Source organism: Bidens hawaiensis, unplaced genomic scaffold (genome assembly GCF_021521415.1).
Source record: "Bidens hawaiensis isolate Kalapana, Puna unplaced genomic scaffold, B.hawaiensis_p1.1 tig00018312_1, whole genome shotgun sequence".
NCBI classification, from domain to species: domain Eukaryota; kingdom Viridiplantae; phylum Streptophyta; class Magnoliopsida; order Asterales; family Asteraceae; genus Bidens; species Bidens hawaiensis.
In genome coordinates, this window is record NW_027492767.1 from 119,346 (window position 1) to 133,277 (window position 13,932).

The 13,932-nt window shown below is 33.8% G+C and overlaps 1 pseudogene; it reads left to right on the top strand.

The window, feature by feature from the left end:
• Nucleotides 1-6,722: 6,722 nt before the first annotated feature.
• LOC143555755 (chaperone protein dnaJ 20, chloroplastic pseudogene) lies at nt 6,723-7,571 on the top strand (annotated as a pseudogene).
• The last annotated feature ends 6,361 nt before the right edge of the window (nt 7,572-13,932 follow it).

Here is a 13,932-nt window from a genome sequence, read left to right on the forward strand (position 1 = left end):
TTTCGTTAAATGAACTCGGAAACCATGCAGTTAAATGGGCTTGTCCTTCACTAGTTGGCACTAAGGTGATATTGGAGCTTCAAAAATACCTTGTATTCCTGATATGAAAATCCTTCATGTATCATTTGCGGGAAAGAGAAGAAGACGGATGGGAGAGAGGAGAGAAAATGGGTTCAGTTCTTTGGGCTCATTGGAATTTTTGTAGGTTGAGACGATGTGCTTTGACTCAATGCGAGTGCTCTTAAAGCATCTTAGATGCCCTTTTTAATAGACAAAAAGAATACATGGAGAAAGATGCGACTAATGTAGAGGAAAGAAGGAGAAGAACATTATTAGAAAATAATTAATTTTAGAGCAAGGTTATAGGCTTTTATAAAGTTAATGTCGATTTTAGAATTGTGATAAAAGTTAATCATAAACTATAGAATTTAATCAGGTATTATTATTATTATTGTTATTATTATTATTAGGTAAAAGCCACATACTTATCGACTGAGACGTGAGGATTAGGTTGGACCCAACATGGAATTATTTGCTGGAAAGAAAATACTATTTTTTTAAAAAATGTAGAACGGCAAATGCTTTTCCTTCCATCTCATCAATTTACATATACATGTGCATTGTTTTACAAGTAAATGCTATTTATGTCTGTATCCATTTGTGAAATTAGGTAAGCAAATGAATTTCTGATCAAAAGTATCTACACAACATTTGAAACAAATTGCATTTTAGCGTTATTGTAACATATATCATTACTTTCTCATTTTAAATATAATAAAATTACCGATTTCATTATATAGTAATTTTATAAAAAAATAATATATACACAAGTTTTTTTGGAATGACTAAGGGGGTGTTTGTTTTTTCTTCAAACATCTTCAAGGGAGCTAATGTCTGCACGCGCGCAGACATTAGCCTTGAAGACTGTTTGTTTTTTTTCTTAAAACAGATCTTAAGTTATCTTCTTTCATCTTAAAAGAAAAGCAAAGAAATCTTGCTTAAAACATCTTCGCAAAAAAATCATACTCTTATCCCTTTGAAGCCACCCTCTCATCCACTCCTCCCACCACCGTCCGCCACGACCACCCACCGTACGCCACCACCACCATCCCCCACTGCCACCGTCCACCACCATCCACCGCCACTACCCACCGTCCGCCGCCACTACCAGCATCCACCACCACTACCCATCGTCCGCCACCACCACCACCACCACCATCCATCACAGCCACCACCAATCACCACCGTCCACCACCCACCACAACCGTTCATCACCACCACCACCCACTGTCGGACGCCATCACCGTCAACTACCACCGTCCACCACCCACCAAAACCGTCCATTACCACCACCCACTGTCCACCACCACCATCCATCGCCACTACCCACCGTCCGCCGCCACAATTTTATTATTATATTTTCTATGTAACTTGAATAAATGACTTCTATCTTGTGAGATAAGTTTGACAGTTATGCAGACAGTATCAGCTTATAAAAACAAACAGTCTTATATTTTCAGCTTGCAGATCTTCAGACCACATCTTCAGTTGCAGACATGAAAACAGATGAAATCAGCTTGCAGACAGTTTATGTCTGCAAAAACAAACAGCACCTAAATACATTAACATTCAGTGATTAACAAGAAAACTATACAAGAAAAATGGTAAAAAAATTACAAAGTCAACATAGGGTTTTGTAAGTAGTTAGCTAGATGATTCTCTATTTTATTTGCTTTTTAAATGGCTTCTCATCCCATCACTTATCCCCATCTCTATAATTTAGCTAAAAACTCATATTTCTTAAATTTATTTCTCACTTTTAAAAAACCTTTCACATCCAATCCCCCGTTTCCTATCTCTATATTAATTTTTTATTATTTGTTTCTCTTTTTTTCATTCACAACCTTAACCAATATCTATTTTGTCTTATTATCTATTTTGTCAAACAATTAAACCCATGAAACCGAGTTGCGCTACTCATAAAAAAAGATATTATAATTGCTATTAAAATTTCTATATGAATAGGAAAAAGGATCATTGAAAGGCCAATCATTCAAAACCATACAATCAAAGTAAAACTATATCACAGAACGCAAACAATTAGATCATAACAAGCATTAATACTCAATAACTTAAATTCGACAACATATTATAACTTCACCAAAAGAAAGACTGCCATTTTAACTTACAGTTATCTAAATTCGTCAACATCGATTAACGCTTAACTTGATGATGCTTAAAAAACCCACCAAAAAATAGTTAGCATCAAGTAATTACTAAACATTCAAAAAATTAGTCTTCGGTCTTCAAAGTTGATTATCTAAATCATGCTCATGTCTCATTATGATTTCCCTTTGAAGTCCCCCAAAATATAGTCGTTGAATTTTAGACATGACACTCACATCCATCATCATAATTCTTTGATCTGAATCCTTCTTTGCAAGCTCCGCCTTCTCAGCTTCAATCCTCAACTTTTCTTTCTTTAACTTCAACCTTTCATCTTCAAGATGTAACTTTTTTTGCTCATTTGCGCTGTCATGCTCCATCTTCTCAGCCTTAAGACGATAATACTCTTTCTCTTGAGCACTCGACTCCTCTAAAAGGGTAAACTTCATCTTTCTAAGTTAGATTATTTCCTCCGATTGAATGCTTTGGGCCTTTCGTTTTGCTTTTTCAGCTTTCCTACCCATTGGTCGGTCCAAATCGATAACATTCTCTGTTGGGGATGAGGTTGTGGTCGGGGTCGGGGATGGTACCATCGTCTTCTTTTTAATTGTGTCATCTTTTGTGGTATGTGAAATCCACTTAGGTTGGTCCTTTAATAGGTGCCAACAATGCACGAACTGAAAGACTTTTCTACGTATTGATTGGTACATAATCTTCGCCCTGTCAAACTTTCATTTAAACCAATAAAATTCATATCAAAAAAAACAAAATATAAATTAAATTACTCTCAACACTTTGATTTAACCTTTCAACTTGATTTAGGTACGAACAAAAGTAATTTGTGGCCTTTTGAATACATGACCATCGATGTGTTAAAGACTTCAATGACCGTTCGGTTGTGGTTTTTTTATATTGGTCAAAGTATTCCAAAACTTTTTCCCAAAATTGAGATTTTTTTTATCAGTACCTTGAATGGCATCAATGCTACAGTTTAGCCATGCAGATACAAGCAACTTGTCTTCTTCAGAGACGAAGTTAGTACCCCTCATTGATCTCTTGACGTTGGTTGGATAAGTATGAGGCAAGGGAGGAGAGTCATCTAGGGTCATATGAGAGTTTCCAGTAAAAAGGTTGGTGTAGTATTGGCTTTGTGAGTCCATATCTTGACTTTCCATATCTAAAAGATTCACACACAATATATATGAAATGAAAAGATAGACTATATAATACACCAACACTTTGAATAGATACAAACAGATAGTGCAAAAATAGGGTTTCGACCAACTATTTGTAGACACAAGAAAGATATTTTACCACCTCTAATAATGGTCAAGACAAAACTGATTGACTCAAAAGAACCATAAAACAATTAGATATATATGAACATATAACCTGCTAGCAGGGTAAACAATATTCATCTATCGGTTTACTATATCAAAATCATTCGAATTAAAGCAGCCATATATGGAACAAATCCACATATATTTACACTCAAGTCACAAACATAATGCAATAATACAACAAATATTCAACAACGTTCGGTTCTGTATTGGTTAATTTAAAGCTCTGTTATCGACAGTTGCAGCATGAATATAAATTTGGAAACACATAATCATACAAGGTTCGGTTCGGTTCAGTTTCAGTTAAAGTCGAGCAACGAAGACACATTAACCATAACTGAATTCACATATATTTACACTCAAGTCACAAGCAAGCATAATGTAATAATTCAACAAATAGTCTCATTCTTCATAATGCAATAATACAAGAAACATAATCATACTTCATGACATGATAGTCAACAATGTTCGGTTCAGTTAACTCTTGGTTACTTTAAAGCTCAGTCATATGCAGTTGCAGCATGAATTCAAATTTGGTAACACACAAACATATAAGATTCGGTTCAGTTTCGGTTAAAGTTGAGTAACGAAATCACATTAAGCGTAACCATAACTGAACAGTCATTTCGGTTGGTAACGGTTTGGTTTGGTTCGGTTTTACATATCAACGGTTCGGTTTCGGTTTATATTTATCAAAAACCATTACTAACGGTTTGGTTCACGATTTGTATATCAAACACCTGGTGGGCATTAAAGTATTATGCTATATACAAAACCCTAGAAACTGTACTATAGGGCTTGCATCAAATTGGGAATATGTAAACCAAGAATACGAATGAATTACAAAGGATATATGAAACTAAAGATGAATTACCCGTGAATGAAGACATTTTTTTGAGAGAGTGGACCGTTTGATCGATCACTGGCCAAAGGAACGAAGGTGTGATTTCGATTAACACTATCCCATTTAGAAGACAATTTGGTGAGGTCATGTAAAAAGATTGAGGTGGAGAAGATAGAAGAGAGGAGATAGGCGGGAAAGATGAGTGGGAGTTGGAAATAGGGGAAAGGCTTTCATGTTCCTAAATATGGGGTCAAGTTTGGTATTTTCTTAAATTTTATAAATGGGGTAAAGGGATAAAGAATAGGATGGAGTAACTTTTTAACTAATTTTCTTCAATTATAAAGATGGGGATGAGTTTAGGGGATGGGATGGGATTGCTCTAACAAAAGCAAAACTTATTTTATTTTCTTTTTAAACTATATGCAAAACTTATTTGAGTGTAAAATGGTGAAATAATTTGTAAGAATTATTTCATTTGTTAATCTATTTATCTTTCGATATTGATTATATATTATTTGTTAATATAATCATAAATGTGTAAACTGTAATGCTAATAGAATATAAAAGGTGAAGAACGTCTTTAGATATTATTGTTTTAACTAGGACTGTTCGTACTATAGGACATTTCGTTGCTGACGCCGCATTCTTATCCATGTTCAATAACGAGACAAAAGCCAACTTGCAATATTGCAACAATCGTGGGCCTTAAGGCTTATTTAATAAAAAGACTTACTTTTCCTTTATATAATTGTGTGGGTTGTTCATTAGGTTTCTTTCATACAATTAATTTAGTTTCCTGTGTAGTATAGACCAATTTCAATTAATCAAAGACTCAAGTATGTTGTGTGGACCTACGCGCTCTACTTGGAGATGAAAGTTAAGGTTGACAACGGCTTTTAAGTGAAGTTGTTCGTGCAAGATGCCATGGAGGTTGGCAGACGCACACATAGAGCTTAAAATACAAAACTATAGACGCTTTAATCGTAAATAAAAGAGCTTACTACAAAACTTTTAAATTTTTTTACACTTTTACATAGTTATTGTGAACAAAATGATACATACCTTAACTTATTCTAACGTTGGACAGGTAATTAGTACAAATGTTTTTTTTTCCTTTTTAATTTGTGAGATGTTAGATTTCTATCCATTCGAGCTTTGTGTCTTCCACTGTGATCATCACCGTCAACCAAACACTTCATACCAAAGTGGCCACCAACACCTCCCTTTGTTCGCCCTTGCCCAAGATGATGGATACATGAAGTTTCTTTTATTGGGTTACTAAGTTTTGGTGATCAAATTATCAATAACTTTTTTTTTATTGAACCCCGTCCAGTAAACAAGATAAACCAAATTTCAATAATAACTTAGTATTTAGGGATGATAATGGGCCGTGTTCGGGTCGGGTATTTCTAATCTCATACCCATGCCCGATTGTTAAATTCAGTCCTATACCCCGCTCATTATCCGTCGGGTATATATCGGGTAATACCCGTTAGTTTATTAAAAAAGTTTCTTTAGGATTTCTAAGTATATTTTTTACCATTATAACTTATATATTTTTTATTTATATACAAACAACTATTACAAATTAAAATATAACGCATTACGTCTATATTAACATTATTATAAATAAATAATTACTTTAATATTTATATAACTATATGTGTAAACTTCATAACAGATAAAATATGTATAATAATTTTTAAACACATATCTTAAATACAAAATACATTTTTTCGTATAACGAACCTACAAAAATGAAGTGTTATTAGACAAAGGTTAAGGAAAATAAAATTATAATTAAAAATTTCCGGGTTTATAATTCTAGCATATACTTCGGGTAAACGGTATGTGATTTTGGGTAATTGGCCGGGTATCACCAAATCCCATACTAACGAAAAATTTTCAATACGGCCCAATACCTGCTCATGCTTTGAATATACCTGTCCAAAATGCTTCGGGTTTCAGGTATACCCTTGAAGCTCGGATTATTTTGCCTTCCCTGATATTATCTAGGATGAGACTTCCTCTTATCTTGCTTTATAGATTATACATAATCCAATGTGAGATGAAGCAAAACACTTTATAACTTATAAACAACACGAACTTAAAAAAAATGTATTGTTGAGAATCTTAAAAGAGAGAAAAAAAAGAAAAACATAATAGATCCTACGAAACCTTTGTCCAGCACGCACTAAAACGGCGGTCAGCACACGGTAAACACCCAATGTATTTCAAATACCATTACCTTTTTTACATGACGTAAAACAGATCCATGTCAGCTGTCCTCCATGTTATCACCCACTATATATAATAATAATAATAATAATAATAATAATAATAATAATATTAAACAAACCACACACATTATTCTCAACACACAAAGCTATAATGAACTCCAGTTCATTTCCATCATCAACTCAAACCCTCCTAAATTCATCTAATAAACCACCAATTTCATCCATTAATCCATCAAACCCTTTACTCAAATTCAAACATACCCATGTTACCATGTCTCAGGTTTCGACCCGTTCACCGAATTTAACCACCAAAGCCTCCGTCTCTGCCGTTTGCAAAACGGCAGAGTCGGAGACTTTGTACGACTTGCTTGGTATATCGGTGAACGGGTCGTTATCTGATATAAAACACGCGTATAAAAAAATGGCATTAAAGTACCATCCTGACGTGTCGCCTCCGGATAGTACGGAGGAGTACACTGTCAGGTTTATCCAGGTTCAGGAAGCGTACGAGACGCTATCTGACCCGGAAGCTAGATCCATGTACGATAGTTGTATGGCCAAAGGGTTACACTACACATTTTCGGGTAAGAAGGAAACCCGGTTTGACCCGAGATCCGAGGATAAAAAAATGTGGAGGGAGGTGTGGTCGGGGCAAGTATCGGAGCTTTTGCGAAGAAGCGGGTCGGGTTCAAGTAGAGTGAACCGGGCAGGGGGAATGTCGTGGGCGGCCCGGGTCCGGAAGCAACGGAGCGAATGTGGGTCGGATCCAGACCCATAAGCACTTGTTAGATTTTTGTTTAGGATGTGACAATGTGAATACGTGAGTGAACAAGTAATGTTCGGTAATATAATGTTGGTCGTAATTTAAGTATAATCAGTTTAAATGTTATTCTTAATAAGTTATTTATTTTAATTTTTTCTCTAAGCAATTAAACAAATATACTAGACTTACAAAAGTCTTTGCATTTGGTTTATTTAGGTGGTAAGTTAATTTTATATCTTATCGTGCTTGACTTGACAAAACTCTAAATGTCCTCATAATTGAATGTGTTCTAGAAGTATTTTGAATAAATATATTAAAAACTACTTTTCATTAACTCACTGATTTTACTATTTGCCACTTGAAGAGGTAGGTCCCAGCAGAGCCCAGTTGGACCCGCAAGACTCACTTTGAAGAGAGACGTCTGCGTAGAAACCAACTGGATCCGCAGGACCCATCATGCTCAGAGACGTGACGTCCTTACGCGCAGTACGCAAGCTGTTCCCGCAGGAAATGCCTCCCAATGGTGAAGTACTCCGCTTGTTCCCGCAGCTGCGGATACAAGCCATCAGGGAAGGCCACCCGCGCAGCAAGGCTACACGCACAAGGCACTTAGCTCTCAATAATTCAGTTGTCACCTGAAGGAATGAGCAAAGCCGGGAACAATCCCGCACAAAGGCGGGAGGGGGAATACTCCCGCCCAAATAAGCCAGTCCGTTTGATACGGGAAGATCTTTTAATGTACCTGACGAGGTATGGGCAAAAGATCTGACCAAAGATACGACAGCTCATTGACAACAGTATGGCGAGCAGCATGCTCTTGTACTGTATGTCACTATTAGCCGCTGCCTACTCGCCAACTCCTGTCATACCACGTGCATAGCCGGCAGTTGGTGGAAAAGGAATAGTACACAGCAGGCCTGGTCACTGTCAGCCGCTGCCTACCCACCAACTACCAGCATGGCACGTGCTTAGGCCACAGTTGGTAGAACATGAATGCTATTCAGCAGGCAATACCTTCTTGGAAACCTACCTTCGGCTATAAATACCCCAAACGGTATGATCTTATCATCTTATCATCATATACTATCTCGTATTACATATTATACCTGATATCTGCTCTAGCAATCTCTTAATATACATTTATATTCAAGAGCAATCTAGTCTAATTCTCACGCCGGAGGGTGGTCATAAGGAGGAACCCCCCCTTCTCAGTGACGAGCTCACGGTGTCTGTTTTGCAGGTTATCAGAAGAACCATCTTTGCCGGGTCTAACCCCTCGTGGGAAACATCTATTTAACCCTCAGGTTATCCGTAATCTGCCCGGGGTCCGATTAGTGTTTCTTCACCACTTAAGAAAACTAATTTTACAATTCATCAACTCACTAATTTTACCAGTTCTCAACGTTGATTATGAGCTACACATTATCTGACATCTTGCTTCACCATTTCAATACTAAAGAAGTCATATTACTATTCCATAACTTTAATTATGAGTCACACATTATCTGATATCTCCACCATTTCAATACTAAAGAAGTCACAGCCATATACCAAGGCGTTTAGATTATACGTAATGGGGCGAATTTTGGCTACAACACCAAACCCATAAGATATTGGGGCGTGAAGGGTTTTGGGAACCCATAAGATATCGGGGTGATAAGTTGGGGGGGCATAGGTTTGTCGCATGCTTAAGTTAAAAAAATGTATTATTTTGTTAAATGAACTAATGGCAACCGTTTTTTTTTGTGTGTGGGGGGGGGGGGGGGGGGGGAGAGATTTTTGGGATACAAAATCACTACACCCCTAAAATGAAAATAGTCCCTTTGCTGACATGATATCACGTGTCAAAAATCCTTCCATTTTTTATAACAATTTTTTGATAACAATTTTGATAACATAGTCTTAAAAAACATTTGATAACAATTTTTTCATAAATATATGAATGTTTTGTTTATATGTTACTAGGTTAGTTACCCGTGTAACACACAAGTTAGAATAAGTAATTTTTTTTAATAATAACATAATGTGAAATATAAAAAAAAATGAATTATATATATAAAGATATATTATACAGTAAAAAAATTACACATTACGCAATTTGTAAATAAAAAGTTGTTACAAAATTCATAAATCATAAATTATTTCTTTGTTATTTTCTATATCAAAACTTAGTTGTAAATGACAGCTTTCTTAAACCAACTCGTGAACCAAAACTCATTATAATCTTAAACTGTTTTAACATGAACAATGCTTGATACTTTAATCGGTTAAAGAAACTCATCCATTTCGTATTGGTTACTTATAAAAAATCTAATATTAATAACTAATGCAGTATTTTATATTAAACAAATTAACATATTTATGATGGTATTAATTCTTTTAAAACTGAATGGACTTCTTAAAAATTGAAAATGGAATATTAAAAAGAGAAATGTAGTTAATATGAGAGAGATGAGAGAAAATTTTGTAAGGATCGACATAGTTAATATGAGAGATATGAGAGAAAACTATTTGATTAAAACCGCAGATTTCGACAAACTATAGGGACGAAAACCGCAGTTCACTCAATAATAATATATTGAAAAGAAAAAAGAATAAAATATAAAACTATTAATAAGAAAAAGAAATATATATTTAACATGAGAGAAATGGGAAAATTTTGTAAGAATCACTCATGTGTAATAGCATATGACATTAAGACCCGTGTAGAAAACGAGTAAACAAATATATTGGTTTAGATAATAACAAAATGTAAATATATTCAAATGATATAAATATATAATATATAGTAGAATAAATTACATATTACACAATATGGAAATACAAAGCTGTTGCAAATTTATAAGTCTCTAAATATTTTTTTGTATACTATATTTGTAATTTTAACCTACATATCAAAATTAGTAGTTTCGTTTTGTTTTTTATTTCAACTTTAGATAATGAAACACATAGCTTACCACGTGTTAAAACAGTTTGTCTCAAAAACAAATCAAACCATCTATAGTGATTGACTTTTGCTTTTATTAATCTTTATTGCAAAACAAATATAAAGTTAAAATTTATTTATTTGAAATTAATTATTTTATCTAAATCAACGTGAAAATTTGTTACTTATAAAAGCTTAATATTAATAACTAATACAACATATTTATATAAAACTAAATAATATATCTATGTTTGTATTAAACTTTTAAATAAGAAAATAATTATTAAAAAGAGAAAAAAATGATTAAGAAAGAAAAGAAAAGTTATATATAAAATTATTAATAAAAAGGGAAATGTATTTAATAAGAGAGATAGGTGGGAAAATTTTGTAGGAAACTATATTGTGTGATGACATGTGGCGTTAAGAACCTTTATTTATTATATAGTATATAGATATAGAATAGTTGTGAATAGTTATGAAATATATGAGTGTTTTTTTTATATATTTTATAGAATAGTTGTCACACCCTGATCCAATACGGCGGAACATACCGGGGCGTAACGTATTGATTGGACAGTAACTTAAAAGACACTAATTAAAACGAAAATAATTATTTAATTTCATTAAAATTAAACAAGTACACAAATTCAATAATAAGAAACAATTACATAATGCTTTTGTATTTTGAATAATATCATAAGGTAAAACTAATTTCTTCGATCTTGAACAATGTAAATTACTTCTACCTGTAGTATGTATAAAAGTAGAGTTTGTCAACACGAATGTTGGTGAGAATACATAAGTTTTAGTTGAGATATATATAGACAAAAACCAAAATTCATATGTTAATGTTGAGCATTCCAATTCCTATGAAAATGTAAACAACTAAATAGATGGGGACACGTTCCTATTGATATAAAATCAATGTACTTGAGTAAATGTATGATCATACTAGATTAGGATGAGATGCCAATCACCAAGCATAAAATAAACACTTAAGCACATAGAGCATCATATATTATGCAATCATCACACATAAAAATATAACGAATTGTGTTTGAATAGATGTGTTTAAAAAACATAAGTAATGTAAATACGATATACATGCTACCCTCAAAATGTGTAAAAGATAAAAGGGGGTATGTAAACTCACACTAAATTTGGTGGGTTGAAAGATTAAGATCTTGGTTAAGCTTGTGAATGTCATAACGTGTAAGCCCTAAATAAAAGTAATAAAGCTAGTTTTAGTTTTTGTTTGACGAACAATTAACTAAGGATTATAATGGTAAGATGATATGATAACCTGTACTTGAAAAAGGAAAAAAAAGAATGAAAACATAATTTAGGCAGCTTGCTGTAACAGTATAGATAAATTATTAAAAGTATGAAAAAATTCCCAAAAATTATAAAAAACTTCATTCAACTAAATAAATATGTTAGTAACAACTTTCATTTAGAACATTTGGTCATATTCGGACCCGAGATTGGCTAAAACAGTCATTTTTTTCTAAAAAGGTACATATATGCGCACTAATTTTAAATTGACCACTATGGAGTCATAAAAATGAATTAAAATGCAAATAAAACATTATTAGAACAAAAACTCAATGAGTTTAATCATAGGCTTTGGTCTTGCACCATTTCATTTTGTTATGATAAAGTTGTGGCTCAACCTTTTTTGGCCAAGAATTATGTCAATTGTGAATCATTATAATTATTAATGTCCTTTACATTTTGAAATGGTTTTTGATAGAAATAAATTATAAGCCATTGATGGGGTGATGAATACATCATATAAAGACTATGTATCATAAAACCCTTATGGTTATTGTATAAAATAAAATCTAAATAAAACATAAAGTTACAAGGAATGTAAGAACTTTGTTAAGGTGTGACCATTGAAGATCATCTTCCAACCTTCAGTTCTTTGTCTCCCCCATAACGCACACCAATAACACCATGGTGTATAGATTATGTGGGATCTTTGACATGAATATGATGGCTAATTTGCAAACATGTAAATGAAGAAGATGACAAGAATAAAAGAAACATTAAAGATAGTGCTATAATGCTAAATATATATGCTTCCCTTGTTTATTTTATTTAATATTTAATTGTTTTTGTTCGTTTTTAGTCAATATTTGTATACTACTAACATTTTTGTGTGTCGTAGGTTCCGGGATTTGATCGTGATTAAAAAGGGCGAAAAACGAGGTGAAACGAGCCAAAACGGAGATCCGGAACGCGTCAGGAAGGGTCAGGACAGAGAACCGGTCAGACCGGACCGGTCTGACCGGCCCCCATGGAAAAGCACGCCGAGTCGCGCGAAGGGGGAAGGCCAAACCCGGTCGTGCGGCGCCTAGGCCTTCTAGTCAGCCGATTTTGCAAGCCCAAGCCCGGTTATCGCTTATATAAACATCTCTTGCATTCTCAGCCGATCCTAGACACTATTGGAGCCGATTTTCCAAGGGTTCGTGAAGGTTTTGAAGCTAAGAATCAAGGAGCATCATCAAGCTTTCATCCAAGTGTTCAAGGGTCGATTAAGACGGGTTCTCTCGTTCTTTATCTTTGTTCTTGTTCATTATATTTCATGATGTTTTTCTTTGTTCTTGGTTTTAGTTATTTATCTTTGATTAAGACTATGCTAGACTAGACTTCATGTCTACCTAGATTTGATGAACATGTTTGATGCATGATTCTTGCTTTGGACAATTATTTGATTATGGTTTCGTTATATTAATAGTAAAGACTTGATTTTGCTTTCATGATGCACATGAATGTTTATTATCTTGATTATTGTTAATTATAGCTTCACATAGATCTTATATCTCTTGATTGTGTTCTTTAGATTTAGGGTTTATGTTTAATCATTACTTGGTGTTTTGATTATTGTGATTAAATGGGCCCATTAGATCATAGAAGCTTGTTGATAGTTGGTTAGGGTTTTGAATGTTCTGCTAAATTCCAATAGCTGTAAGGTAAGGAGTTGTTCGCGTGTCTTGGTCAATTACATGCTAGGATAGATAGTGACAATATTCTTGCTTAGTGTGTTGATCCTTGTTCATGATGTCGTGTTTAGCTTATCAAGTTATCTAGGGTTTAGTGTTTCGTAAGATTGCCTGCTTTAGATACTATTAATTAACACTATTTGATAACTGTGAGGGAGTCAATATAACTGATTGCTTAATAATCTAATAATCATTCTTTGGGATGTCGTTTGATTCAGTCAAGGGTCCTTTAGGGTTTGTTAGATGAATACGTTTAGAAATCAGTTTCCATAATCATGTTATTTGTCCATTGCTTGATGATTGTTAATACGTGGGATTCTTACCCAGGTAGATTCCTTCTCTGATTGCTTTCGATCTTGTGTTTAATTGCTTGTTTTTCGTTTGCTTTTTTATTTGCTTTCTTAGTTTAATCTTAGTTTAAAAACCCCCTTTAATCATTAATAATAAATAGTCGTGTCGTAAGTCGAGTCTAATTAATTAATTAACGTAATTTAAAGAGTCCTGTGGGTTCAATATTCAGGACTTACTTAGCTTTAGTACAATTGACCGGTTCACTTGCCGGTGTTTTGTGTAGTTGAGTCATAAGTCTAGTTTTTATTACTTGTTTAGTTTAGTTAATATTTAATTGACTGTTTCTAGCACATC